At 45.1% G+C, this 26,238-nt stretch overlaps 1 protein-coding gene across 6 annotated transcripts in view; it reads right to left on the reverse strand.

The window, feature by feature from the left end:
- LOC109856561 (LIM domain-binding protein 2) overlaps nucleotides 1-26,238 on the reverse strand; it is a 131,423-nt gene that overhangs the window by 21,188 nt on the left and 83,997 nt on the right. The gene's annotated exons all lie outside the window — the stretch shown is intronic.

Raw genomic sequence — 26,238 nt, forward strand, 5'->3', positions numbered from 1 at the left:
CTTTCCTCCGATCTCAACAAGATAAACGACCTTGGTGATACACGTGTCGCAGTTTTCCTTCCGTGTATTAACCGTCCTTGTAAAATCGTTATGCTAATTATAACGCGCTTAGTTGCACGCGGTTGCGAGAGAGACACCAAGTAGACAAACAAAGTAGACAAACGTCACGATAATGCGGCAAATAATGCGGGAATAATAATTATGCGGATTGTTGGCACATTGCGCATCTTAGAAACCGAGAAACGAAGTCCGGAAATTTTATTACTTGAATAACGCGCGTTGCACATTTTTATAATTATATAAAAAATATACGTTTTTTTATTTAAATATCGAGGCGAATAGCTCGAAAAAGTGTTTTCAATAACGTTGAATTGACAATTTTTTTTTTTTCTTCTGTTGTTGAACGCGCGCGGTAAATTAAATATAAAACACTTTTCCTGTATAAATACATAGAACATATTTTGTACGGTCAAACAGAGAGATGGAAGTCAGCATTTTAGTAAAAATGTGGCCTTCGCGACTAAGATAAGACGGTTTCTTTGACTTTCTACATTCAGTCGATAAGATAATCTGCTTAAATACAAAGATTTTTCAAGATAGATAACTGTAACCTTCCAATCTACATGACAGATAAACATAGAACGTAGATAGCGAATACTTACACCAAAGCACAACACACAACTCGTGTGTGTAATCCAATATAAATAGAGACATATAGATACCATGTATTCATTGATCGTCGATAAAAATCCGATGAATGAAACAACTGCGAAAATAAAAAAAAATAAAAAATAAAAAAATTAAGTTCGAAACAAATAATTATACAAACGGCCGACAGATCGGACTGGGAAGCGAAAAATTAAGCGTAATTTTTTTCGCGCGTGCGAAAAGATACGTCGCTTCCTAAAGATCGATCGCGGTCGAGAAAGAACTTGGACTTTCTCGTCTCAGGAAAAATCGACGCCATGGGACCTCTTCCCCTCCCCCCTCTCTCTCAGACGACACGTCATTGTCGCACACATATGTGCGTGTTGCGACGTGAATTTATCAGGGGTGCGTCGAGAATTCAAGGGTTGCAAGGGTAACCTAGTGTCGCGCACGATCTATTCGGTGAGTGACGCGAGTTGTGTGAATACAACCAACGTTTCTTTCATTCCAATTATCGTTTGATAATTGATTATACGACTGCAACTTGCTAAATGTTAATAACTAATTACACAAATAGCTGATTATCAATTCGAAATTTCGAAAAATTAACTAAAAAAATGTTATACACATCCAAGATTCACAGGTTTACGTAATTTTGCTCTGCAACACATATGACAGTTCTGTCTCTTTTTGAAAACAAAGCAACAATGTCGCTTTGTTTGACACTAGACTTGATGAATCGATCGCGAGTTCGTAAGACGGAATTGAATCGCGCTAATTTGGTCCGATAACGTAATTTCACGCGAGGCACGTAGAGGCCGTAGAGCGTCGTGCAATAACCTCGGCGTGCGCGCATGTAACACCCGGCTTTTCATTCAAGACGTGCCGCACGATCGAGCTAATTAATTCGTCGCACGGCAACGGCCGGGCGACTCGCGAATTTTTGTCCGTCTTTCTATAATCCTCGTTCTCTTCGAATTGGCGAGGGAGGGAAAAGAAAAGAGAGGATCGTGACAGATTATTCCGCCGATACGTAACTAATCCGCTGAATGAAAAAAACCTCGTACGCGCGCGGAACGAGGTATGCGGTTTGTTCAAGGCTGTGTACATACATACTTTAAAACTGTGAATCGAAAACATTCATTTTTTCCAAGGTTTCTTTCAAGCAAAAGTGCAATATTGCTATATTTTACACTTTGCTATATAAACAATCAAACATATCAATGTTATATCGTCAACCGACTTGTCAACCGGCAAACTGTAGATTTTGATTAGCGTGACGCACACACATACACACACACACCTCTCTCTCTCTTTCTCTCCGACGTATATCTACACAACGTGCCAACCGGTTCTGCCAATGAGCGGCCTTGCGGAGATGCAGCTTAACCGACCTGTGATCCGACAGGGACTAAGGACGAAGAGTTGGCCATATCCGATCATCTCTCGGTCGGCATGTACACGACGCGGCCCCACGTGCTCTCGTGCCGAAAGCGCGGCGAGGCCGGATATCTCGTCGGGAGAGACCGCGGGATTTGCAAACAGGTCGCCGTGGGTGGCTTCGCCCGTTATTAAGCCGCGGGAGTTAATGGCTTTAGTTTAGTTCGCGTGGCTAATGGGCGTCCCGACGCGCGGCGTCGCGCCGCGCCGCGCCGCGCCGCTGGGAATCAGCTGACCGGCCAGCTGGCCCGAGTGGCACAGCTCCCGTGGCGCGTCGCCTCGCGGAACCGCCAGTTGAGAGCCGCCGCCTGCAGGGGTCTCAGATTGGGTTAGCAAAGGGCGCAGTTTGGAGCGAGGGGCGGCGGCACCAAGAACGAAAGACAGAGAGAAAGATAGAGAAACAGAGACACAGACAGAAGGAAAGAGAGAGAGAGAGAAAAGGGGAACAGGGGTACGCGGAGAGCAGCAGGAGTGTTATTAGGGGGTTGCTCATGGGGTGGCGGTACGATCAATGCCAGAGAGTCATGCTAGAGTCCCCCCTCAACCCTCTCCCATCCTCTCCAAAGTCTATATATAGCGCATGAGTACACACATGTATAGAAGTTCGCACGTAGACGCGCCCGAGTGTGTCGAAAGCAGGTATGTGCGTACACACGAGGTTGGTCTACGCTCTAGATAAAGCGAGAAGGGATAGGCGAGGAAGAGAACGGGAGGATAGAAGAATGAACGCGCGAACTGTGTGTGTGTGTGCGTGCGCGCGCGCGTGTACAAAGGCGAGTACGCACGTGTGTGTATACGTGGATATATTTTGAACTCTCCGGGGGCGCGCGGACTACATTATCCCGCCGCACGCGGCGTGTTTTCCGCGTGTTGTTGTTCGGGCCGCGCGAGCGAGAGTTTGGCAGCAGCAGGTTTACCAACAACGGCAACATCAGCCCCCATTGATAAGGCAGGACCCCCCGCCGGATTGTTCGCCGTAATAATGTCTCGCGGTGATATTTCGTGTGCAAATTGCTCGCGCCAGCAAGACAATTGCCGTGCTCCAAACAAGTAGGATTAGTTGGAATCGACTTTGAACTAATTGCCGCCGGCCGGAAAGGTGATTTTCCGAGGTTCGCGCGTATACGTAATGAGAAGAGAGTCGTAAAATTAACACGGCAGAGGCGTGATCTTTTTAACGGCGACGATTGTTTTTTTCGCGGCTAATTTCGGAGAGAGAGAATTTTTTTCAGCGCGAAAATGTCGAGGTGCCGATAATTTCCGAGTCACGGAGTCGACTGAACGGGAACTCTTTCGCGAATCGTGTCTCGGACGGATGAATCGGATAATTATTCATTTAAATTCAGACAAAGTTTACTTTGATAGAATTTTAATTTGTGGTTTTAGTTACACACAGGTATATAATATGTGGATTTCACAAATCGAGGGTTGCGACGAACGATGAGCTTTCTCGACATTTCGCTGAAAGAGAAAAAAGTACTGTTTCGCGAAGTTAATCACAGAATCTATCTCAAAAGAGAGGGGGTTTTGAAACATTTCCTATACAATTTGCATGTGTTTAACGATTTGCAAATAAGTTTTCTTTTTTTTTTTCCATCGAAGGCAGAGATGACGAGGTGATTGTTTCGCGAACGAAACGTCAAAAGCGTTGAGCTCGGGAGCGATGTTTCGTACACGGTGTTCTGTAAGGCACTTGCACACACATGGCGCATTATGCGCATCAAAATGATGCGTCGCGTGTAATGCGCAATCTGCATGTCATAAGGACAATAATGGCGAAAGGCATCGAGAGCAAGCTCGTTTGGGGATGTTATCATGAGCTTTAGCACGCGTACGAGATGCAATCCGGTGCGGATTAACTATCGAAAGACGACGGGTCACGGCATTCACTATTAACGAATCTATCGTATTGATCGTGAAGACGGTTCCAAATTTGAAATCTCGTCGTCTCGGTGATTCGGGCAAGAATTTAGTTTCTATCCGAAGAATCGAAAATACACAAGCACAACAGAATTAATATTTTACGATGGTTTTCCAGACAGAATTTTTGTTTTCAGTTTGCAAAAATTTCCAAGTAAAATTGAAACATTGTTAAAAATCCAACCTTACAAAATAAATTTGATATTAATTGTAACACAGTCGAATAGAGAAAAAAAAAACACTGACTGATTGGTCGCAAAGTAAAGGTGAAACGCTCGAAAAACAAATTTCAACAAAATCTGCGAGTATTGATAGCATTTCTCTGAATTTTTTTCATTTTTTTTTTTAGACTAAAACTTTTATTTCACTAGAATTTCACGAGAAAGTTTTCCAGTATTTTCCGCGTAGTTTAAACTCTGTCGGAACGTCGTATCTAATTTCCTCCTTTGAGCCTAGTAACTCTTACAACGGGTTTTTCTCCGCATATACGCAAAACTCAAAATAATAAAATTATTATGCGACGAAACTGATGACAGAATGACGACATCAAGTGTCATCTCTTAGAAAATGCCGATTCTCTCAAGTTTTTAACCATTTCGAACGCTATCGGTAACAAGCGTGATGAAATAAAATCTCGTTCGCCGATAACGCGTCGGCTTGTTCTTCTTAATTACACGCAGAAATTCGTTCGCCGGCCCAGAGCTTCGGGAATAACAGCCGACTCAGCTCCGACGACGCTACTGCTGCAGCCACAGCAGCAGCTACGACGACCATCGGTGCGCCGGCAGTCCTTACACTCTCGCAAGGACTTTCCACCGCTGGCGCAGCAGTAATCGCGCCGCCGCGCCAGCAATTTATCGCTGCCCGTGACGGCGTTTTATCGGCGATATTCGTCCTTTTTTCTACCCGGACTTCGAAGTAATTCACCTGGAACCCGGTTCGCTGGCCGAACCAAAGGGAGAGAGACGGGGGAAGAGGAGAGCGGATGAGAAGAGGTCGATGATTTCTCCCAGGCATATTTTCCCGGCACCTTGGCATTTCGATAAAGCGGCTGGGTCAGCCGCAATTCGATCGCGGTCAAAAAGGACCCTCCGAGGTCGTCATAAGGCTCGCGTTATCGGTCGGCGAACTTCAGGTCGTATACGGTTTATTGGCGCTGTAAGTGACGGACAGACGTGTCGTGGGAACGAACGAAAAGCGGTCGTTCGGTCGAGAGCGGAGAGAAACCGCGCGCGGCGGCCATAAAAGAGAAAATAATCACGGCTTGTTTCGAACTGGCCATTGCTGGAAAAGTGAGCGGCGTTGAGCCTCTCTTGTGACGAAATCGCGTCATTAGACAGTGCCAGACTTCGAGATACCGGCGATGTTGTGCGATATTACGGAGTTTCGTAGGAATGTGCGAAAATTGCTCTTTTCTCCGTCTTCGACGATACTTCAGGTGCGCGCGAATAAATCTACAAAAATTCACACAGAGTTAAATGTAAAAATTTTATGCGAAATACAATTTTCCTTAGTCGCGTGTCTCTCACTTTTACACGGTTGTTGTGTGTGAAAATAAGAAACGCGCGAACAAGTGATTGAATTACGACCGAGCGGAAGGAAAAAAAAAAAGACTGGATTTATTCGGAGCGAGATATATAAAGTCCGCCGGTTGATTTATGCGCGACTCGATAAGGCGCGGATGAATAGGACGTGCCGCGACGAGCGGGAAAAAAGAGCGAGATCTTCGGGTTCGGTTACTGTTTGACCCCTGGACCCGCGACGATTGTACCTATCAATTAAGGGGAAAAGAACGCGAGTTTCTTCCCTGGAAACTTGAGAGTCCAAAAGGCAAACCGCGAAATTGATAATTAACATGACACGTGCGATAAAAGAGAGCGTAGCGCTCGGTAGGAGACCTCCGACATTTTATCTTCGCGTTTCTCGCGATCCGCGTTTCTTCGATGATTGATGAACACGTTATGCGCGCTGATGATGAATACATGATGTTAATGTCAAATATCGTAGACCTAAACCATCCATTATATTCGCTACGTTTAAACAACATTTGTGTACTAACCCGCACCAATGGTTGTTTGGTTTTTGCCCCCGTGTGTGTGTGCTCCGACGTATCAATATTTATATATTCCTTGTGAAAATATCGAATTCTGTATTTTTACGTTGCCGCTCTAACAGTGAAGTGCGGCGAATTTTGTAGCCGCCACACACACATACACACACGCGCGCGCGCGGTAACTCGTGTAACTCGCGAATAAAAATCTATCCGCGTACGCACTGCGCTACACCAAAAATTGTATTCGGGCTCACACATCGTCGTCATCGTTGTAGTCGTCTCATAAAAACCGGCAGACAGCGCATTATAATCACGTACGGCGTGCAAAACAATATAGACGCGCGCAGATACACACCGTATAAGTAGTTTAATGAAAATATTGGGTTAAATTTCTGCCGCTAGTAACGAGGTTTTGCTGGCGCACATTGAAAATCGCATTATCGCTTGCTTTGCTCTGCGAAAATTGGTAGACGCGATATTTTCACTGTAGTAAATATACACACGGGACACAAGTAGTGTTTGGCGAGCGTGTTAGATTGAATTTTTGCGGCTAATGAGATTTTAGCGACGTACATCGAAAATTGCGTTACCGCTACTGCTCCGCGGAATTGCCCAGGCGGTGCCTTTTAACTTTGCCGCCGATGACACATTTAAAAATTCGGTTTGTAGGATGTCGCGTAAACATGGTACAGGACATCGATGTGTGTATGTGTGTGCCTCTCTCTCTCTCTATCTCTCTCTCTTTCTCTCTCTTCGTGTAACTCGAAACATGAAACGCAAACCGGTGCAACGAAGCAAGCGACTCATTGACATACAATTTGTTTATGACAATATGATACGTCACATTGCGACCTTGCGAGTCGAGGAACAGAATACCTTCGTCGATGAGGCGGTCGCTTTTTACGCGGCGACGTGTTAGGAAACGGTGACACATCTGTTCGAGCTAAATTGCCGTGGGATTACCGTGCTTGAAGATGTTACACGATCTTGAGGAAACCGGTTCGCGATCGGTGCCGTACGAAAAAAAAAACCTTGCTGATCGTTAATATCTCCTCTCTCTCTCTCTCTCTTTTCAGGTGTCACCCTCTTTCAGGTTTCGTTTTCACTTTCGTTTCCAATCGGCGAACACGCCGCGGACAAATCGCGGATAAAATTCCTGCGCGCAAGGACTGTACGTGCTTAAGTTTGCATTAAAAAAAAAAAAAGATGTAATAATAAATGGTTATTGCATCGAACACTCTGATCAAAGAGTGTTTCTCGCGAGTGACCGTACGCTTTCATTGAAATAAACTGCGGGTTATGAAGCGGTCAACGTCACGACGATCACCGACACAGGCCATGAAGAAACGGCGAGATCCGCGATATAACCACGCAGTATCAAATTTCACGATTGCAAACATATCATTATCACGATCGGTCGATCTCGACCTCCCGCTGATCGTAAAACGTTTTGATCTATGGATAGGCATCTGCAATGCAAAAAAAAAAAAAAAAGCTGCACGAATCTCCGATCGTAGGCGTCCGAAACCCGTTGACTTGTATTAACCCTTTCGCTCCGGCGCGCTTGTGACAAAATGTGACCGCTGTGAACGGAATGCGTCGCTGACAGCTCGACGATGACACACAGAATGCACGGTAGCGTTTTCTGTTCTATAACCTTGTGAAATGAAACGTAATATATACATATATATAGTACGTGTGTAAACTCTTCGAAGCAAAAGAGTTAATTATATTTCGAATATTTACTATATATTCTATTTTCATTTTTGTTATCCAAAAAAAAATACCACAGATCCGATTTCGATCATCGGTAGCCGCGGAATCAATGAAGTGCCGGTCGGAACGATCGCTTTTCAAAATCCGATTGTCTTCGTCGTTTCGGACGCTTCCGACCCAAGGCGATTACTCGTCGCGGTATCCAATCGCGCGATTAAAACGGCGACGATAATTTATCACCCCCGTAAGGGCGCGACAAAGGAAACGCAAAACGAGAAAGGCGTGTGCAAACGCGCGTGGTCGCCTCGTGCGACATTATTACCGGCGCGTTAGCGCTGTTTACACGGAAATGACGGCGCGATAAATCCGTGGTGTCACGGTCCATCGTTGTCCACGTAGACCGGAGAGAGCTTATACCGGTTATACGAGAGACGAGTTGACCTCGCGCGCGCCGTTAAACCATCTCCGTTTATTCGGCGCGCGGACCCTTTGGCTCGATTCAGACGGACCCAATCAACCGATCGGGATTAATTCGCGAATAAATTCACGCGTGCCGCACGCGCGTTTCCGCGTGCGTGATTGCCGCGCGCGATAATCGCCGAACCAAAGCGACCGCGCGCGCGCCGCGCTTCCATCATTGATAAAATAATTATCGATGTCGCGAGAGAGGGATTTGTTGTTAATGCGATAACTTTGAACCTCCGTTCACAACGATTACGATAGCTGAACAAGCGCGGAATGTGTGTAGTTGAACAACAATATTCCTTACCAATTTAATTGAGAGAGATTAATCATATCGTTTATGACAACATAATGAGATACATTTAAAACGTATGTATGTGTGTATATATATATATACATATACATATACATATATATATAAATAATATATATTATATGTATACTTGAGAAAGGCGATAATTTATCACGCAATTGCGAAGTGAGATATATTCTTGTTACTTTGTAAAACGCGTGCTGCCACATACTGACACTGCAAAACGCAGCGCGCGCACAAAATGTGTAACACATAAAATCCGAATACAGTCTGCGTCTAATTCACAGCCAAGTGGCGGTGGAGGAAACTCGTTCTATTAAATACGAGCGAGATTTGTGTATATTCACATATACAATATATATATATATATACATATATATACGTAACACGTGATGCATTTCTGACTTCGCCGACAATGGCTTGCAACGCGCCGCGATGACGCACCGTTATATAATTCAAACCGCGTGCACTTGAACAAATTCTTTTTTGTTCTCTCTCGTTCGTTACTTACCGAACACCGACGTTCTCCCGATCGAGATTGTTTAGAAATCTTTGATACGCGAGAAAATTCCGTGACAACGAGATCGAGAGCGGAAAATGACCAAATTGCATCGCGCGCGAATACATCGTGACGATAACAAAATAATGTACGTCGACACGAGACGAAAAGCGTGGAGATACGTACAATAACGGTGTGTTGTCTGTCGCCCGCGACTTTTTCCACGAAGATGAGAAACGCTTCGCGCGGGATGCGCGCGCGTCTGAGAGAACGTCGCTAGAACACATCTCGACGTGTGTGTCGGGTCGTGTGTGTGTGGGAGGCTGCTAATTTATTGCACATTAACGTCACTTGCCGAGCGGGCGCGAGTAGGGAAAACCACGCGTGTGCGACACGTGAAATTTTGGCTTAAATCCGAAAAAGCTGGTCGGTGCCAGAACGGTCGACGATATACGTAAGACGACGAAACCATCGGCGCGTGGTTCCACAAGCAACAGAAGTGAATCACGCCATCGCCGTTTTAATCTGTCGTGCGGTGACACGGCGTGCTCCGAAAATTGTAAATCTTTTAAAAAGGTAGAACGTACGATGTGTTCGCAAGTCTATAATTTCTGACGGAGAGACAAAGTCTTACGCGTCAAAATGTCTCAATTTCGCGTGATAAATGTATTGCGTTAAAAAATGTAAAATTAAAACGACTTTAATCTTAAGGATCTTAGCCTTTCTATGCGATATTGAAGAAATTTAATCAAAAAAAATCCGCGACAATACGACGACCTGGAGATCGTCACCGCATCATTACATAACACGAAAACATTCGTTTCAATATACATGCAAATCTGACCCGGATATCAGCAAGTGACGCGCGGCCCGAAAAGCACGTGTCTCCGACGCTAATGCGCCAACATGTGAAAATATCAAAAGTTGAAATCACGCGGGTTAGGAGCGGCGGGGTCGCCGCTATTGTGGGCGCTATTTCTGGCGCGGTAATTTGAGATGAAGGACGGGGAAAGAAGGTTGGCACCAAAAGCCACCGTTTTCGCGGCGCGGTTCGTGACTTTTGACGCGACCGCGCGAGAAAATCGCGCGCCGCTCTCGCTTTCGATGTTCCGGCGCGGTGCTGCTAAGTGAACGCGGCCGGGTGTGCAACGGTAGCGGCACGCGATGACAACGAGGAATCTCCCCCCGCCGGCGCGTCTTTCACGAGGCGAGCTAAACGTCGTCCTTAATTGGGTTCATGCGCCGCCGCCGTGTTAATAAACGCGGCGCGGGCAAGTGCATTCTGCGCATCGCGAAGTCCGGCCACGCGCGCCGCGCGCGCGTACCCACCAGGCCCTTATAAAGGCTCAATCAGTCTGATCCCGATTGAGTCATTAATTGCCTTAAAGAGGGCAAGACCTTGCCCGCGGCGAGGAGCGCGGAGCCGCGCCGCCTCACGTGCGCGAACTGCATCTCTCCTCGCTAGCTCTCTTGGCCGGAGACAGATGAGTCTCTATATAAAGCGACGACGCGATATCTGGAACGTCAGATATAATTGACATCTTGAAAAGATTTCTCGTGAAATCGTCGTCGACTTTATCTCTCGCCACGTTATCTCTCGTCGGATTTACATTCGGAACAAAAACAAAATTGAAAAGATAAAATAAACACATACATTCGCAAAGTACTGAAATGTTAATAAACTTTTAATTGCGCTAGTTTGCTGAGCGTAAAACTGTTGTCCCGTAATTTTGAAAGTACAGAAATAAAAACTGGATTTTTACACGCAGACAAGTACGTTTTAGCGGACAAAATCGAAGAGTACTAACTTGTATAAGAACTATTTTTTTTTTCGCGAACCGCGCTCGGTTGCTTCATTCACGCACAATATGACGTGAATGTTTCCGCGACTTTGTCCGCCTCTCGCGATGACACCGTTAGATAACTCGCTATTCGTTATCGTTCGCGGTCTCGCGCTGTACGTTACTCAAGGATAGATAAACAGATCGCGAAACGATCGTGACACAAACTCGCGCTCGGCCACAGAATTCACAAACTGCAGCCAAGATCAACAATCCGTGGACGACTAAATCAGAAATCAAGAATATTCGCAACGATTGGCAATGTAAAACAGAAATTCTTTTTTAATTAATACAAATGTATTAATACGAATCATATTGTATAATAATATAAATGTATATTATTAAAATTTTGATGACGAGTCGACTTTAGCGAATTTATAATTGGAATCGGGAGAGAAACGACGAGAATATTAAAATTCGCAATTAAGTTATTGTAAAACATGTAAAACATGTGTCTTTTTTAAATAAATCACATTAATCAAGCATATTTTGATTATATTTGTATTCATTATATTGTTTTCATTTATTTATACTCTAAAAATTTGCATTTTGACGTAAAACAAAACCTTCGAGCTCTAACGACTTTTATAAACGATCTTGTGTCACGAAGAATGAATGTATTTTTTAATACGTATTAAAAAAAACTGACAAAGATCACGTCAGAGATTTAGAGTCAAAGTTGCAACAGAAGAACATGTCATAAATGCAGTTGCGTGCGTTCTCACTTGTATTTGTTTTTTTATTATTTTTTTTTGTTATTATTATTTATTCAAACACTTTGACTTTACATCCCGAATAAAAGTTCAAAGACTGAACCCGATGCCAGGAACCGATTATCGCCAACAGTATCGTTATACAAGACTACAATACAACGTCGAAGACACGAAGTTGCCTCGCATGCATTACGAAGAAGGAGAAGACGGCGGAAGAGAGAGGAAGGGTCGCACGCTCCTCCGCATTCCGCTGTCCCTCCGTCTATTCTCGCGATACACGTCTCCGAGAGCGCTTCCATAACTTCGTTCTTACACGATCTTCCCTGCCCTTCGTCGCCTGGTTTCCCGTCCGTATATATTATACTTCGTAAGTGCAGCTTCCTCCTCCGCGCGCACCCCGCGCGCGCTCTCTCTCTCGTTCGACATATTGTCAAGGGCTGCTTCCGCCTTCGTTTCAAACAAGCCCGCTCCCTGCTCCGCCAATAACAGCGGCAATGCCATTAACCGCGATCTCTCGAGATCTTTCTATCTTCATTCCGGCGTTTCCTATATATATAAATATATATATATATATATATATATATATATATATTTTGCGCACGTATATACACGTTTCTCTATCGCGGAGACCGATGCAAAATTAATGAGGTGCTCACCTCGAAGGGTGTCGCCGACATCGTCTCGACCGCGACCGTACAATAAGCAAACGAGAATTACGAGATGTTTCTCTTAATCCGTTGGGAGAGAAATGCATATATATAGAAGAGAAGTACATGTACATGTAAATATATAGAAGAGGGTGATGAATCGCAGATACTTGTCGAGCAAAAAATCACGGCGCTTGTTGTCGATCGTTTAATCTTTTTTTTATTTTCAGATAAATTATATGTTTAAATAAATTATTATATGTTTAGATAAATGTTACTATGTTTACATAAATTATTATATGTTTAGATAAGTTATTATATTACATATGTATGTTTACGCGACATGGAGATGTAATATTTTTATATTTGTAATATAAAGAAAATAAATTTGAAGTAAAAATATTTTAATTATCTTTCAAAAAACGTTCGAGATGTAAATCGATCGACTTTGTAATCGTTTCGATCGGTCACGACGCGTTATTGTTCACGACCGTCAAAAATCGTAAAACGTCGAAGAACGCGTGCCGGAATGCGCGCGATGTTATGATTCCGGCTCTGTTCTATTATTAATGATGATCGGTTAACTATCGCCTTCTACCGGGCCAGTGCACATCGCACGTGTGTAGAATCGCGTGTGAATTTTGGGATCGTTCGTGCGTGCACATTGCGTAAGGAGCTCGCTCGCGTTCTGGCTCCGCTGCTGGCTACGCACGTGCGAGGATGAAATTAGCCGGTACCCCCTTCCTCTCTTCATTCTCCTCTTCCTCCTCTTTCTCTCCTTTCCCCTTCACGCCGGTTTCCCGAACCGCTTCCAGGCAATGGAAGTTGTTCCCTCACCGTTTTCCTCGTCTTTCCTCCCGCGCGTTCTTCCCCCGTCGCCAGAAACCTTCTCCCTTCTCCCGATAATGCGTGTAAACATAGGTCGTGCATGGCGCGTATGCAGCCAATTTTAGGAACGACGTTTTGTCTCGCGCGACCCAAGACCGATGTCTCTATCAATCGTCTGCCGGAAACTTTGAGGGTGGAAAATCGGGGGGTGTCGACGGAGAAGAAGTGGAAGAAGAAAAAAGAAGAAAAAGAAAAAAAAAGCGAGTCGCGCGGGAGAGACAAGGAGAGAGAAAGAAACTTCGGTCGCAGCTGCTGCCGATCCCGTCCGCCCGGGGTGCTCCATTGATTTCAACAACTCCGACGCGCAATTATTGAAAATTCTCAATGTAGGAAAGATATTACAAGTTTGAAAGAATTTTCAGAGCGAAAACTCCTTATAATCTCATGTTTCATTCTAATGGAAAGGAATATCGTGTTTTAGATACATATCTCGCATTCATTATTCTTCAAAAACTCGGGGGTCGGCGCTGCATGAAGTTTTGAATATAATACGACGATACAAAGCGAAAACTTTGCATAGCAAACAGAGCAAGTTAATGCAAATATATTTAACTCGTGTTAAAAATTCTTACAAAAGTCCAACATATTCATAAACGGGAATTCGACTATCTCCACTTCCCATCTCATTTTCCTCATTAAGCGATCGAACTCTTTATGCGCGTATTCTCCTCACTCGCTTATGTACACATACACATCTTGTGTATTTAATGTACCAACAAATACATATACGCGTATATACGTACGTATATACGTTCACAACTATAAAAGATAATAAAGTCAAACGAAATAACCGTAGGAGGAAAAGAGAGATTTATAACTTTTTTAAGCATGCGTGTTGTTCCGTTGATTTATGAGCTTAAAATTGTTGTGTTGGGTAATTTCTAGTAGAGACTTGCTCGGCGAGAGAATAGATAAAAGACCACAATACCTTACAATGCTTCTTCTTTCGCAGTAACGTACCTATCCTTCCTGGGGGACAATATTGTGACGTATTAGAAGAGCAATAGATAAACTTTGTAATTTCTATCTCTTCTTTTGTTGGTATTCTCTTCTATTCCTTTATATTTATTGATGCAAATTTTCCCTTTGAGACCTTCTTCTTCAATACCCATCGAAACGCAACAATCGTACACATTATTACTGCAAGACAAAAAAAAAACATCTTCGTTCAAACCTTTTTTTTTCACAATTTAGTTTTAAACCATTTTTTTTAACTTCAATTCATTGTTTGATTCCAAGTTTACTCTCTCCAAGATCCGCATTTTATGCCAATATGACATCAGAATCCGGACAATTACACTCGACGGCGACGGCGACGACGATGACGACGAACGTACTTACAACTCAAGCTGATTTCGCAATCGACACACACCTCCGTTAAAGTCACCTCCGTTAAAGTCACGCCGGCCGATTGGCGGCGGCACGTCGCGCCTCATTATCCTCTCCGGTTTCGCAAGAAACCTTTCCTTATTCCGTGCGCGTCGCGCCGTCCAGAAGAAGATCGGCCGACACGTGTCCTCAGGTGTGAGGCGCGCAGAAACGGGCCGCGGCTCAAGAAAGCGTATGAGAAAAAGAACGGGAATCTAGCCGGCGGCGTTGAGCAACGTGGGAGAGGAGTAGATAGAAGGTCGCCCGTCATCCGTCGAGACTCTCGAGAGCGCGACAAGATCGCGCGCGCGCGCGGGCACGAGATCGGAGCTTGAAAAACACAGGATCATCCGAGCGAGGTTGGCTGCTTATCATTATCCGCACCGTAGCGAGACTTGACAGGCGTGAAGAAGCGCGATCCGCCGTTAAGGTGAGAGACGGGAGGGTGTCGTCGCCTCTTGAGAGACGGTAACGACGAGATAGAAACACAGCCGTCTCTCCTCGGCGATATCGCGCACGCGTGTGCCACGTGGCCGGCAGCGCGTGCCACGTGTTCGAAACACGTGTGGGAAACACGCGGAATCGACGACGACGACGGTGAGATTTCGCGCGGGCCTTGTAAATGTCGTCGCGGCTGATTTATCGATTGTGGCTCGCGACTGTTACGCGCGCCGATCGTTTCTCCCGCTAGCCGGAAACCGGGCGCGCTTATCGAAGATTGCGTGATTCGCTCGCGTAATCGGAAACTACTCGCGGAGAGTTGCGCGTTCTCAACAATTGATCGTTACGAAATTGATAAACTGTAAATGTAGTTGTTTTTTTTTTATTATTATTATTAGAGCGTTAATACAATAAACTTTTTACTCAAGTGATAAAATATTTTATCAAACATTTAAGATATTAGACATTATTTTTGTCTTCTTATCTCTCGAATGAAATTAAATATTTAAGAAATTCGAGAAGGCAAATACGTCTCGAAATCGCGACGATGACCGCGATCAAACGATCGCGTTCCACGACGGCCACGATTTTGCCGAGAGATCCAAGTGATAAAGTGAACAAGAGCGCCGCCTCACCTGACACCGGTGGAATATGAGACGACGCAGCCGACAGGAGAGCCGCGCCAAGAGGCACGTGCCTTTCACGAACACGTGTGTAGCAGGTGCGTCAACGACACCTCGGTTGCTCTCCCTGTCTCGGTCACCCCCGGTTCGCAGTACGCGGAAATGACGTCGCGATCCAGGAAGTCGCGCGCACTCGCGCGGCGCGCACTTTTCGCTCAAGTATACTTCGCTGTTTCCGAGCGATAAAAATCGAATTCAAGGTCAGATATCCGCGAGAGACAGCAGAGAGATTCGATAAGATAAATAACGCCGCGCGTCAGAAAAAAAAAATAACTTTCAACGTTTCTCTCGAACGCGTACGTATCTAAAAATTTCATCGACAAGCTCCGTAACACACACGCTCCTCCATTTTCACTGGCGTGCGCGCCTTTCACGAAACTGAACTTTTTTTTTTTTTTATATTTAATTAAAAATTACACTTCATTAAATTAGAATAATTACATTGTCGACATTCCGCTATTATTACAATAAAAATTCCCTACTCGCAGGACGTGCGGGGAATTTAATGAAAAAAATTTCGAGTTATTAGAAAACTTCCCGTTTGAGGGACTATTTACTTTTGCTCGTGAGAAAAGCGAGGGTGGGGACAGAGTCAGTAATTAACCGTCCAAAAGGGCAATGTCCCTGGGCGCGGCACATCGAAGAAGCGGTTCGCAGTTCGCGGAGCGATTTATTTGGACCGGCTTGCACAAGATCGCGCCCAGAGCGAAAGTTATGATTTAGCGTGGAATAATCGTCGGCCGGGCCGGGGCGGATCTAAAAATAATTCCCCGTGCACGCGTTTTGCTGCTATATAGTATCTATACGCACGCACACGCGCAACCTTTTGATACACGCACGAGACGCGTATACAATGCCAAGATACAACAAGCGCTTCGGGCGCGCGTTCTCTTCTTTCTTAATCTATATATTTTCTTCGCCGCGGCTGTCGCCTTCTCGCTCTTTTACGCGAGATGGATTGTGATGAATGCGCGCGAAACTTTTACGACTCTCGCCCGCGAGCGTCTTCGACTAGCAAAGAGAGGTACACTTTCACATTCTCGAACGTCGCGGATTCATCCGCTCAATTAAACCTCCTCCCTCCCCCCTTCCTCCTCCCGCTCTCGACATCGAGAGTTATATACGCAATCGTCATCGCGAGCGCGGTGACTGATTTTCTCCGCGCTCTCTCGGAGTCTCTCCGTTTGCGCGTAAAAAAGACAGAATCGATTCGGCGAGGAAAAGAAAATGCCTCTTGGCTTATTTAATTTATCCGACACGCACCTTCGCCGCGATTGTGCGAAGCGATTCTTTGAACCATCCCGACCCTGCCAGCTTGTGTGTGACACATGATCTCGATAAATCGGAATGTGACGTAACGAAAGATCGTAATCGAATTACGGTCCGTTCGAGGGGGGGTTATGAATTAATTCAATTCAAACTGATTCAGCTCCGACATGAGAATATACGCCTGACGGAACTCGCACGATAGAATCACACTTAAACCGAATCCGAGACAAGTGAAGAACTCAACTCGGAAGCGCGCGCGCAAGTTGCTTGAAAAATAGGCAAAGTTTCGAACGCCACGCTTATCAGCACTGATGACGCGCGTGTTTGCACACATACACACGCGCGCGCGCGCGCGCGAGCGAAGTTATATTGTATCGCGAGTTGTTCCGCGAGCAGACGTTCTCCGTCGTGGTGCAACATCGTTGCAGGCCACCGACAGCTTTAGAAAACAGCGTTCCTGGAACGTCAGTCAATCGTTTACGCAATCTTCGACCAGAAATCTCAAGCCCCGCCGTGTGTGTATGTATGTGTGTGTGTGTGTGCAAACGTGTCAGTCATTACAAACGCACACTGCAGCGAGAGACGCAGTATATACAATTATAAGCTACGAAACATTATTCAAGGATCAAAACTCGCTGACTTTATACGCACCGACGTAATCACAACGGATTTTTACACCTATTTCTTTGTCATATTTTAACATTTACTATATAAAATATATATAAAATATATATTATAGATTTACAAATAAAAAAATGTATTTGTAAATAAATATCTTTTACAAAAATTTTACAAATTCGAGATAAATTCGAAGACCAAAATCAATAACTTCACACGCGGAAAATAATTGTGAATTTTCGTTTACTCGCAATATTTTGTACAGACACAAATATTGTACCTCTCTCTGTTAATAAATAAATTTTTATTTCAAGAGGACTTAACTCAGAGAATTTATAAAATTACACCGGACGCGCGAAGAGGAAGAAAGACGTAACGGTAACCGCGAATCTCGATCACGTTCCGTGACTGGTTCTCGGTAGCGGAGCGTAGTGGCTCATTACGTCTGTCATATGGTAGCATAGGTGCGGACGGCGAAATGTCGGCGTAAACAGCGGCACGTCAATCATTCGTTTACGCAACGCACGACAGAGCGGCGGTGCGTTCCGTTACACGTTGTTGCGTGTACGTGAGAAATTTCTCCTTTTCCCATGTGGCGTCGTCGCGGAAGAAGTTTTTGAAATGACACGGGTATATAAAACTGACGCATAATAAAATGGAGAATATATAATATAGACGTGCGTGCGCATCTCTCTGCGACGACGGATCGATGTGTATGTCCGATTGAGTCGACGAAACGACGAAAAGAGTACACACGCACGATTGATAGACAAATCGATACACTGACATTTTAAAAAGCGAAATCTTAATGTCAAAGATAAGTCTCTTTATGATCTCCGACTAGTTCCGCGAAAAAATCTGTCATTATCGCGTTGTTGTGTCGCTCGTGCCTTTGTCATCGTTATCATTGCGCAACCGAGAGAGACAGAGACCACCGAGGACGCGCTTGCGAGTAATCGTCGCCGGCAACGCGCAATCTAAATGCGCCAGAGCGAGAATATTTGTCGAAAAAACGTGCACACTCTTTGTAATTCCGTTTAATAATTATATACTGTAATATATATATTCGGTTGAGTGTGTAATTATTGCGTTGTATCTACTATCGAAAAACGCGTGGAAACCCCTGGGATTTACAAAACTAATAGCAAACATAATATTAATGAGTATGCGATGTAATAATAATAATAATAATAATAATAATAATAATAATAATAATAATAATAATAAACTCGAGAAATTATATTCTAATTATATGTACAATACTATAAAACCTAAAACAAAGAAAAACTAAACTGCATGTTTACGTTTAAAATGTAAACGAAACATTCTCTATTTTGGCAATGATCATTTGCTTGTACTCGCGAGATGGAGCCGTAAATAGCCTCGTTTTAATTATAATTGATACGAAATACCTTAGTATTTCGATAATCGATTCGTGATGCGATAGTGGCCACAGAATACGCCAATTGTGTTCCATTAATTTCGCTAATAGAAGTTACCGACGTGTAATTATTTCTAGATAATGACATAAAATATATTATTATCATTTCGATTCGTAGCTGCGATCAACCGCGGATCGACGTCCGCCAATTAAGGTCTTCTCTCTCTCACACTCTCTCTTTCTCTCTCTTTCTCTCGTTCTTAGCGGCGCTTACGTAAACACTGCTTCATTATTGCGTACAACACTGTGCATGCAATGATCATGAGTAGCCAGCAATTTGTACACCTTAATAAACAATCTTTTTTCCCTTCTTCTCTGTTTTTTTTTTTTTTTTTTTTCATGTTTAATTTGCAAATCTCAATTTTTGTTATTGCGTTAATTTGTCACCGATCTTTTGTGTCTGTTTTTATTCTTAAAATGACTTGCGCTAACATAAATCATTCTGTCGCGGCGTTACAACCTTCTCTTCCTTATAAAGAGCGATCGCAGAATCTTATGCTTTCCTATGGCAAAGTCGCTCCGAGGTCTTTAGCCCTTTCGCCGCGCGGAGGCAACGATTTGTTTCATGGATTTACGGTCGTCGCGGCACGCGCCAAGAAGATGACTCGGCCTGTCTCGCCGTTAAATTCGAACCAGCGAAATGGCGACCCATTATGCTTCGTTCTGACGGAGATTTGTGACGGATTTAACGAAACGATATTGACGCCCGAAACTACGCATGTGAATATATCCGTAAATGCGTTTCGCGCGACACAAGTAACATTCTTCTCTTCGCGGTATTACGCGTGAAATGATCGCGCGCATTTTATCTCGAATCTACGACTAGTGTTTTCAGCTCGAGAGCGAAAAGCTTCTCCCCCTCCCTCAATCTCTCGACGTCTAATTCCAGAATCCGATACACAAATGAAGCGACGAGTTGCGCGGAATGTAGCTCTCTGACGCGTTTGCTGATTGTTCGCGACGGAAATGCCACTCAGTCGCGTTTCACTATTACATTCCTTCCCCGTCGAAATAATCGATACGTCAAAACTGCAGTTTCAACAACATTTAGACTTAAATCGCGAGATAAAGTGAGAGCGGGGAACAAGACACCCGAGCGAATTTCGTTTCGTCGCGTAAAACTGCGCGTAGTCACTTCATTCATCGTGAAAGAAAATCTTTTAAAAATTCGTTCGTCAATCGTTTGAAGCGTACCTCACATCGCGAATTTTTACAGGACAACAATCCGCCTTTGTGAGATTTGCGGTTTTCAAGAGTCCAATTCGCGCGCGCGCGCGTTCTGACGCCGATATTAATTCGCAGTCAGGAAAGTGGTAAATAGTGATCTTTCAGGCGTGACGTTTCTGAAAATATAACGGCATCTTTATTCCGCGGCCAACCCAGTTTACATCTCTCGAGCAGGCCGAGGTTTATCGCCCCGTGGCTCACGCGGAAATAGATTGATGGAAATAAATACACACGCTCTCTTCTTCGCGAGTACGTGTATAAGGTAAAATAAGTCTTCGCACGCGCGCGAAGGATATTCGCGGGGAATTGCAATTATCGAATCACCGCGCGCGAGGGAACAAACTCCCGCAAGAAAATTACAAACACGTGTGTCGCAGATGTGTTCCATCGACCGATGCGAGTTTCGACCGCGCGCGCGGTCGCAAAATACACTCGCGCTTCCCATAAATTTGTTCGACAAGAATGTCAAGCTCGCTCGCGAATCCGTCCGGGGGAAAAGGTTTAGACACCTATCACGCAGCCGCCACGGGCGTTTAGGCCTTTTGTCACGGCTGCACCGATTTGTTTCGTTGGATTTACGGTCGGCGCGGCACAAGCTGAGAAGCTGAGACTCTCTCTCGCGCGCTCTCGTCCTCTCTCTTTTCCTCTCTTTCTCCCGCGGTCGTCGTCGGTGTAAGTTTAAATCGGGAATGGCGGGCCGGGAGGCCGTCATGCGGGAGGCGCGATGGTATTTTTATCGGGCTAAATATAGGTAAACCTCCTATACGGAACGCCATACCAGCGCTCCGGTGTGTGCCGTGGAGAGCCACGGGAGTGCGAAAGAGAGAGAGAGAACCCAAGAGGGAGAGGGAGAGAAGGTCCGGGGCGTAACTACTCGTTAACGGGCCGCGCCGTGTATCCACCCGGACTCTTCTCCGGCTACCCCGGGGTGTCCCATGACCGCAAAGGAGCTTCCGCAGAAAAAAAAACGAGAGTGGTAGGCGAAACCGCTTGATTAATACCGTATAAATGACGGGAAGGCTTTTTCCTTCGCGGTCGCGCGCCCATCGCCGGCAGTCGGCGATCTTACGACTGATCAATAATTGAAAAATTGCCATTTATTTACTCCTGACACTTTGCAAAGTCTAAACAAAAAGTGCGTCGACACTCAAGTTCGCGTCGCGAATTTATATTTTTATGTTTACAAGAGAGAAATCGTGTCGTATGTTTTTCTTAAGTATCTTTTTTTATGTGTAAGAAAGTTTGACCTTTTTAGAAACATTCTATAGAGTTACAAAAGAGAAAAAATATTTCCTAGAAGAGGAATTCATGATTTTCAGTTTTGTAATTTAGAGATGATCACATTTTATTATTCTCGATACACGAAGATCGAGATTTCTTTTCTTTTTTTTTTTTTTTATTATCAAGATCGTGACCGATCTCGCGTAATACTTCGTCGACGAGAATTCGATAATTCCGCGTAACTTTCATCACCTCGCTTCTTTCGAGATGCGCGCGCGAAATACGGTACGCACGAACCCGAAATGAGCCGTTTCGATCGATTGTGACATGTCGGCTGCAGTAATCTGTTCCGTGCGGTACTTCGTTAATAGCGCTCGCCGTTGTTTACACCGATCGTTTGTATTGCGGCGATAACGCGGGCAGATTTTTCGGACGAACGGTCCCCGGCTTCCTAGCCCGCTTTTAGCGGACCGTACAATATAATCGTACTACCATAGGGCGGTGTCCCATGACCGCAAAGAGCTTCCGCAGAGGGAGATGGAGGGAATGTAATTTGAATTCGATTCGAGGGCGAATCACCCACCGGGCCGGCGCGCACAGCAGAGCAAAGCTCGCTCTCCCTCTCTCTCTCTCTCTCTCTCTTTCTCTACCACCAGAGAACCGCTGGTCGACACAGATTCGTGTAAAAACTCCTGTGTTCCACCGGCGTGTTCTCTCTTTCTCTGCAACTGCAGACATTCGTAGTCGCTTTGCCCCTACATATTGCTTTTCCTGAATATCGTTACAAACCTGGTAGTAGGTAGAGTAGTACTAAAACACGATCGTTCGATTCTCATCTCTCCGCGCGCGCGTTGAAAAACACGAACGCGAAGCTAAATATATAACAAAATCCTCCGATATCGATAAATAATTATTTCACCCTTCGAATCTCGTAATTATAAAAATAATTGTAGCTCTGCAATTTGTAATTTTTTTTTTTTTTTCTCGCGTTACGCGAAAATATTAAATTTTTGTTTTCGTATCTCTTCTGAGATATTTGTAATTAAAAAAAAAAAAAACACACATACACAATATAAATTATGTATATCTTTATGATTTTCTTCATTGAGAATTATCCGTTGTAAGTAAATCGAGGTATTCGAGAACGTCGGAGTCTAGACAGAACCTACGACCTATCGGCTCCCGAGAAGCCCAGGAATGCGACCTTCCAGGAAACATTCAACAAGCTGCCTGGTAGGCATAGGCGCAGTGGCCAGGTGTTTCCCGAATGGTAATGCCTTGTATCGTTTTGCCGCACTCTCTGTTGAAAACACGACAAAAGATCACGCTGTTACAGCGCTGAGAGATACACCTCCATTCATTTCTTCTTCATCTTGTGCGTTATTTCGCCACTCCTACGTATTTGTGCTGTAATATACGATTTCACGTTCGCACCTCTCGTACTTCTAAATGTGATAATTTTGTAGTAAACTCACCGCAGGTAACAGGTGAGAAAACGTGCGGAAACCATCTGTTTGCCGAACTGTAAACGCGGCATTGAAAATAGGTAGAAGACGCCGGCGCTTTTATTTTTTTTTTTTTTCCTACGCTGCATGCGTTCGTGTAAAACTGCAAATCGGTCGGTTCAGACAACAGCACCGAGGATGGTCACGTTCCTCAAATTCTTCACGACGTTTCTTTCGCCAGGAGACCTCGTCTGCATACCGAGAGAGCGCGCGTCTCTCGGGACTTTAATTTTGGATTAGAAGCGTAGGGTCGAAGAGAGCGCTTCGAGTTGGAAAGATTATGAGCCAGGGAATGAAGGCGGATCTCTTTCATTGAGCTTGCGACGTTCGTGAGTTTGTGAAATGAAGAAAGAAATTTGCGGCTGGATTCGCACATCTGCTTTTACAAGTGAAATTGATCTCCAAATGTCTCGCGTAGAATTTTTTTCACTCACTCTTTCTCTCTCTCTCTCTCTCTCTCTGTTGCGGAAAAATAAAAACAAAACAACGAATAAGTATTACGCAATCAAAATTGAGCGACTCGACGTAGCTCATTCGATGAAACTCGTAACTCACGTGTTTCTGTGTACAAGTCATAAAGATGATCAATCGATATGCTAAATTACAAGGATGATACAGACGACCAATACGCATCAATAATGCATTCATTTGCAACTATGTCGCAAATGAATTGCTTTTACATATCGTAATGACTTCCGATGATACATATACAGTCGGTGTTGCGTCGCAATAAAGTGTCATTAACAACTGCAAATCGATCGTGATTAGCCTTTCGATTTTAGCTCGATAAAATATCGATAACGCGAAAACTTGTAGATAATTCGGCAGACTGCTGCGCGTCTGCCGAAAGTTCAACGCGAAGGTGAAGTTGGCGAGGTCCTAATAAACAAGAAAGATGTCACGATTGTATTTTTAACGCGAAAGGAGATAACACACGAAAGTATGTCACAATAATCGAGACATGTGGGCTCATGACACAGAGAACGACCTATCGAGTCGTTTCCGGTCGTTCAACGGTCAAAGATAACGGAGTTGTCTCTCTGAAAAAAAAAAACAAACAAACAAACGTCATCGGAGGAAGACGCGAGTGAAGAGAGAAGTGTGCCATCGCATGCGCGTCGTTAAGATAGCTGCGATAATTCCGCGTGGGATAATCGGTATCCGCGACTAATCGCGTCCCAGCCAGTCTGCTTATTCGTTATACAAGATTCCCGCGCGACCGCAATGTCAAGATCGCACGGAGAAGAGACAGCTCACTCTTAATCCGCGATCGGACCGGATGTTCCGTTAGATCTCTCTATCTCTTTCTTTTTTTTTCTCTCTCTCTCTCTCTCTTTCTTTCTCGAGTGTCCCGCGGCGGTTCTTTCGCGTCGCTGATTATTGCCGCGCGATATAGATACAACACAATCTATACCGGCGACGCGGCAATGCATGCCGATAAGATCGGCGACGGGGGACTTTCGTTCGATCGTCGGCGAACGCGCTTTCCAGAGCGCGGGTGAACGCACGCGACGCCAAATACGAAACTGGGTTAGAAGAACGTCTTTTCTTCCTCGTCGTCGTCGTTGTCGTCGTCGACGTCGTCTAACGCTCTCTCTCTCTCTCTCTCTCTCTCTCATCCCGTTCTCGAGACGAGACGAGACAAAATCTATCGCGGTCAGAATGTTAAACATAGTTCTCCGTTGAGAGCCCGCTCGATGTGTCTCGAGAAATTACCCTCGTCGCTCGCGACGACGACAAAATGTACCGCGTTCCTGCCAGTTCTCGGCTTACGAACGTGACGGGTGCGAGAATATAAAACGCGATTCGCTCCACTTAGATCTTCTCCGCTCAGATTGCGTGCGCTAAAAACGCGCAGTTCCGTCAAGTTTGTATCGCGATTTATATTTTTCACCAGGTATGTATGTTCTCTCACTTTTTTTTTTTTTTTTTTGCTGTTTGTTAGCCGTTTCTAGGGCTAATCCAGCGGGCAAAAAGGTAGTGCTTCAAACACGATCGAAACGGGAAGCGCCGGCGGCGTCGGCGGGAATCGTCATAAATTCGACGCGCATCCGATGCGCGGCGACGCGACGTTTATTTTACGCGAGCGAATCCCGTGTATCGGCGCGGCCCGACACGAAAATCGACATGTTTCGCGCGCGACAAACGCGACAATAAAATAAAAAAACATAAAAAAAAAAAAAAAAAAACGTCCGCATCCACACACACACAAAAGCGTCGCTGTAAGTGAGAGAGAGTTTGCTACAGTCCTCTCTTCCTCGCTCGCTCGCTCTCCGTCTCTCGCCTTCGCGAAAGAGAGTCGGCGGTAAAAACGCGGCCTTGCCCGGCACGCGGTACATGCGAACTCACCCATGTGAGGCAGGGTGAGTCATTTCAAGCCACTTGGTGAAGAATAAGAAAGAGCGAGAGAGAGACCGGGGTACGTGAGTCTTTGTGCGCGTGCACGCTGGTGCGTGCGAGAAAGAGAGAGAGAAAGAGAATTCGTTCTGGGAATATTTCTCAACGTGCGCGCGCGCGGAGAAACACATTATGTACAGATTCGTATGCGATACGACAAAATATATAAGATAGTACACTTAACTAACGAGTCGGAAAGTCGTTTGTCAAGACTGCTATAACGCTGGGTGCGGTAGCGCGAGAGAAATACAAATATCGAATTAAACATCGATTAATCACGCTAAACTGCGTGTATAAATCGGCAAGATTTAATTACTTTTTTCCTTGCATAACAATCGAATAAAATACATATATCACAAAATCTCGAGACTTCTTTCGATTGTCGGAGTCCGTCATAGACAGTCTCGTAGTTCTCGTTCGAAAGAGAACGGCTAGACAGAAGTTCGAATCAATCGGCAAATAAAACGAAGTCGGAAACGCAAAAGAGAGAAAGGAAAGGAGAGAAAAAGAAATGTACGTGCGAAGAAAAAAAAAAAAGAAAGGAATCGCCGCCTATCGACGTTTTTCCGCTTCCGCGACCTCGAGGTCGCGGCTGACGTTTCCACGTCGCTTCCGGGAGAAGAGAAGCGCGTTCTTCTGCAGCAGGACGACGAACTTCAGAGCGGCCAGATAAGCGGCGGCTCCGCTGCACCGCCGCCGCCGCCGCCGCCGCCACCACCGCCACGTCGTTCTCCTGCTGCTGGTCGACGACTCGCGACTGCGCCGTTATAACTGCGGCTTGCGGTCGGAAACACGTGGGAACCCGAGGGAGAGGAGGTTCCTCTTCGCCTTTGTATGTATCAGCGGGTGCGCGCGCGCGTGCATACGTGTCGGCGTTGCATGGATGTGCGCGGCGTCCCGTGGGAATCCATACCCCTGCGCAAAGCGC

The sequence above is a fragment of the Pseudomyrmex gracilis genome, unplaced genomic scaffold (assembly GCF_002006095.1).
Source record: "Pseudomyrmex gracilis isolate BER0280 unplaced genomic scaffold, ASM200609v1 scaffold_123, whole genome shotgun sequence".
Classification (NCBI taxonomy): Eukaryota; Metazoa; Arthropoda; class Insecta; order Hymenoptera; family Formicidae; genus Pseudomyrmex; species Pseudomyrmex gracilis.